Genomic DNA, 5,040 nt, shown 5'->3' with positions numbered 1-5,040 from the left:
CAGCGGAAGCTGTCAAACGAACTGTCCGAGCTACCACGGTGCCCATCCCGGGCAGTGACGGCAAAAGGCCGATGTGTGTTTATGGAAGTCTGAATAATTTCTAAGTGCCAACGGCTGCTCCGCCGTAAAGTGTCCGCCTCGGCTGGTTCCCCCGGTCGGCCAGAACAAGTGAAAATTCGGCCTCTTCCCCTGGAGGTCCGGAACATTTTGGCGAATATTTCCTAAGTGCCAACGGCTGCTCCGCCGTAAAGTGTCCGCCTCGGCCGGTTCACCCGGTCGGCCAGAACAAGTGAAAATTTGGCCTCTTCCCCTGGAGGTCCGGAACATTTTGGCGAATATTTCCTAAGTGCCAACGGCTGCTCCGCCGTAAAGTGTCCGACTCGGCTGGTTCCCCCGGTCGGCCAGAACAAGTGAAAAATCGGCCTCTTCCCCTGGAAGTCCGGCCGACTTAAGGCGAATATTTCCTAAGTGCCAACGGCTGTTCCGCCGTAAAGAGTCCGACTCGGCTGGTTCCCGATATCGGCCAGAACAAGTGAAAATTCGGCCTCTTCCCCTGGAAGTCCGGCCGAGTTAAGGCAAATATTTCCTAAGTGCCAACGGCTGCTCCGCCGTAAAGCGTCCGACTCGGCTGGTTCCCGATGTCGGCCAGAACAAGTGGACATTCGGCCTCTTCCCCTGGAAGTCCGGCCAAGTTTGGCGAATATTTCCTAAGTGCCAACGGCTGCTCCGCCGTAAAGTGTCCGACTCGGCTGGTTCCCGATGTCGGCCAGAACAAGTGAATATTCGGCCTCTTCCCCTGGAGGTCCGGAACATTTTGGCAAATATTTCCTAAGTGCCAACGGCTGCTCCGCCGTAAAGAGTCCGACTCGGCTGGTTCCCGATGTCGGCCAGAACAAGTGAAAATTCGGCCTCTTCCCCTGGAAGTCCGGCCGAGTTCGGCGAATATTTCCTAAGTGCCAACGGCTGTTCCGCCGTAAAGAGTCCGACTCGGCTGGTTCCCGATGTCGGCCAGAACAAGTGAAAATTCGGCCTCTTCCCCTGGAGGTCCGTTCAAGATTAACGAATATTTTCTAAGTGCCAACGGCTCTTGCGCCGAAAAGCGTCCGACTCGGCTGGTTCCCGATGTCGGCCAGAACAAGTGAAAATTCGGCCTCTTCCCCTGGAGGTCCGTTCAAGATTAACGAATATTTTCTAAGTGCCAACGGCTGCTCCGCCGTAAAGCGTCCGCTTCGGCTGGTTCCCGATGTCGGCCAGAACAAGTGAAAATTCGGCCTCTTCCCCTGGAGGTCCGTTCAAGATTAACGAATATTTTCTAAGTGCCAACGGCTCTTGCGCCGAAAAGCGTCCGCCTCGGCTGGTTCCCGATGTCGGCCAGAACAAGTGAAAATTCGGCCTCTTCCCCTGGAGGTCCGTTCACGATTAACGAATATTTTCTAAGTGCCAACGGCTCTTGCGCCGAAAAGCGTCCGCCTCGGCTGGTTCCCGATGTCGGCCAGAACAAGTGAAAATTCGGCCTCTTCCCCTGGAGGTCCGTTCAAGATTAACGAATATTTTCTAAGTGCCAACGGCTCTTGCGCCGAAAAGCGTCCGCCTCGGCTGGTTCCCGCGGTCGGACACAAAATGTGTCAATTCGGCCTCTCTGAGGTACCAGGGGTGGGCTTTATGTACTTGGTCCCCCCACTTAGTGTACTCATCACTTTACCCCCATTTCGCAAAATATAGTCGGCACGTATGTGCAGAACTGTTTATTTTCATTTTAAAAATTGTCTAAGTGCCAGCGGAAGCTGTCACGCGAACTGTCCGAGCTACCACGGTGCCCATCCCGGGCAGTGACGGCAAAAGGCCGATGTGTGTTTGATGGAAGTCTGAATAATTTCTAAGTGCCAACGGCTCAACCGCCGTAAAGTGTCCGCCTCGGCTGGTTCTCCCGGTCGGCCCGAACGAGCGAAAATTCGGCCTCTTCCCCTGGAGGTCCGGAACATTTTGGCGAATATTTCCTAAGTGCCAACGGCTGCTCCGCCGTAAAGTGTCCGCCTCGGCTGGTTCCCCCGGTCGGCCAGAACAAGTGAAAATTCGGCCTCTTCCCCTGGAGGTCCGGAACATTTTGGCGAATATTTCCTAAGTGCCAACGGCTGCTCCGCCGTAAAGTGTCCGCCTCGGCCGGTTCACCCGGTCGGCCAGAACAAGTGAAAATTTGGCCTCTTCCCCTGGAGGTCCGGAACATTTTGGCGAATATTTCCTAAGTGCCAACGGCTGCTCCGCCGTAAAGTGTCCGCCTCGGCCGGTTCACCCGGTCGGCCAGAACAAGTGAAAATTTGGCCTCTTCCCCTGGAGGTCCGGAACATTTTGGCGAATATTTCCTAAGTGCCAACGGCTGCTCCGCCGTAAAGTGTCCGACTCGGCTGGTTCCCCCGGTCGGCCAGAACAAGTGAAAAATCGGCCTCTTCCCCTGGAAGTCCGGCCGAGTTAAGGCAAATATTTCCTAAGTGCCAACGGCTGCTCAGCCTTAAAGTGTCCGACTCGGCTGGTTCCCGATGTCGGCCAGAACAAGTGAAAATCCGGCCTCTTCCCCTGGAAGTCCGGCCGAGTTAAGGCAAATATTTCCTAAGTGCCAACGGCTGCTCAGCCTTTAAGTGTCCGACTCGGCTGGTTCCCGATGTTGGCCAGAACAAGTGAAAATCCGGCCTCTTCCCCTGGAAGTCCGGCCGAGTTAAGGCAAATATTTCCTAAGTGCCAAGGGCTGCTCAGCCTTAAAGGGCCCGACTCGTCTGGTTCCCGATGTCGGCCAGAACAAGTGACAATTCGGCCTCTTCCCCTGGAGGTCTTTTCAAGTTTAACGAATATTTTCTAAGTGCCGACGGCTGCTCCGCCTTAAAGCGTCCGACTCGGCTGGTTCCCGATGTCGGCCAGAACAAGTGACAATTCGGCCTCTTCCCCTGGAGGTCCTTTCAAGTTTAACGAATATTTTCTAAGTGCCAACGGCTGCTCCGCCTTAAAGCGTCCGACTCGGCTGGTTCCCGATGTCGGCCAGAACAGGTGAAAATTCGGCCTCTTCCCCTGGAGGTCCGTTCAAGTTTGGCGAATATTTTCTAAGTGCCAACGGCTGCTCCGCCTTAAAGTGTCCGACTCGGCTGGTTCCCGATGTCGGGCAGAACAAGTGACAATTCGGCCTCTTCCCCTGGAAGTCCGGCCGAGTTTGGCGAATATTTTCTAAGTGCCAACGGCTGCTCCGCCGTAAAGAGTCCGACTCGGCTGGTTCCCGATGTCGGCCAGAACAAGTGACAATTCGGCCTCTTCCCCTGGAGGTCCTTTGAAGTTTAGCGAATATTTTCTAAGTTCCAACGGCTCTTGCGCCGAAAAGCGTCCGACTCGGCTGGTTCCCGATGTCGGCCAGAACAGGTGAAAATTCGGCCTCTTCCCCTGGAGGTCCGTTCAAGTTTGGCGAATATTTTCTAAGTGCCAACGGCTGCTCCGCCTTAAAGTGTCCGACTCGGCTGGTTCCCGATGTCGGGCAGAACAAGTGACAATTCGGCCTCTTCCCCTGGAAGTCCGGCCGAGTTTGGCGAATATTTTCTAAGTGCCAACGGCTGCTCCGCCGTAAAGAGTCCGACTCGGCTGGTTCCCGATGTCGGCCAGAAAAAGTGACAATTCGGCCTCTTCCCCTGGAGGTCCTTTGAAGTTTAGCGAATATTTTCTAAGTGCCAACGGCTCTTGCGCCGAAAAGCGTCCGCCTCGGCTGGTTCCCGCGGTCGGCCGTAATAGGCGAAAATTCGGCCTCTTCCCCTGGAGCGACCTCCAAATTTGGGCGAAATTTTTCTAAGTGCCTAAAGGTACCAGGGGTTTGGGTACCAGGGGTGCAGTACGAACTGGTCTTTTGTCAACCCATGTACTTTTTCTAGAGTACATGGGTTGGTCCCCCCACTTAGTGTACTCATCACTTTACCCCCCTTTCGCAAAATATAGTCAGAACGAGCATGGGGGACGCAATTGTTTTCCATGCAAATCAATTGGGCCTGGTCCGAGCGCTGGTAACGGCCGCCAGCAAGCGTCCCCTGCTCGGATAGCAGAACTGAAGAAGGCACGGCACTTCCAGAGAGAGAGAGAAAATTTTCTAAGTGCCACATTTCTCAAAAATTTTCAAAGTGCCACATTTCTCAAAAATTTTCAAAGTGCCACATTTCTCAAAAATGTTCAAAGTGCCACATCTCTCAAAAATGTTCAAAGTGCCACATCTCTGAAAAACTTTCTAAGTGCCACATCTCTGAAAAACTTTCTAAGTGCCACATCTCTGAAAAACTTTCTAAGTGCCACATCTCTGAAAAATTTTCTAAGTGCCACAGCACGGCTGTGAAATATTCAAAGTCCTACAGGCATTGGCAGAATCCGCGGACGGCCGTCTGCTCCCGGCGGCCGCCGCGAAGCTACTACCCCCTCCCGGGGACGGCTGTCTGCTCCCGGCAGCCGTCCTTACCCCCCTCCCCCGTTTGCACCGCCTGAAGTTAGACCCGCCTTGGTAGGGCCCCCACCGGCCCCGGCTCGCCGGCGTTGGGTGGACGGTTCCTGCCCACTTGCGGGTCCCGGTCGCTTGGCAACCGACCGGGGAGGACCAGCCGCCTCCTTAAACACAGGCTGGAAGGGAAATCCGATCAAGCTACGGAGGACCGGCCGCCTCCTTAAACACAGGCCGGAAGGGAAATCCGATCAAGCTACGGAGGACCGGTCGCCTCCCTAAACACAGGCTGGGCAAAAATCTGCGAATGGGCCCGTCAAGGGTAGTGGGTCATCCAAGGAGGGAGGTACCGGCCGCCTCCTTAAACACAGGCCGGGCAAAAATCTGCGAATGGCCCGTCAAGGGTAGAAGGTCATCCAAGGAGGGAGGTACCGGCCGCCTCCTTAAACACAGGCCGGGCAAAAATCTGCGAATGGCCCGTCAAGGGTAGAAGGTCATCCAAGGAGGGAGGTACCGGCCGCCTCCTTAAACACAGGCCGGGCAAAAATCTGCGAATGGCCCGTCAAGGGTTGTTGGTCATCCAAGGAGGG

The sequence above is a fragment of the Syngnathus scovelli genome, unplaced genomic scaffold (genome assembly GCF_024217435.2).
Source record: "Syngnathus scovelli strain Florida unplaced genomic scaffold, RoL_Ssco_1.2 HiC_scaffold_140, whole genome shotgun sequence".
In the NCBI taxonomy this organism is placed as follows: domain Eukaryota; kingdom Metazoa; phylum Chordata; class Actinopteri; order Syngnathiformes; family Syngnathidae; genus Syngnathus; species Syngnathus scovelli.
The sequence above is the reverse complement of the archived record's forward strand: the minus strand, read 5'-3'. Positions refer to the sequence as shown.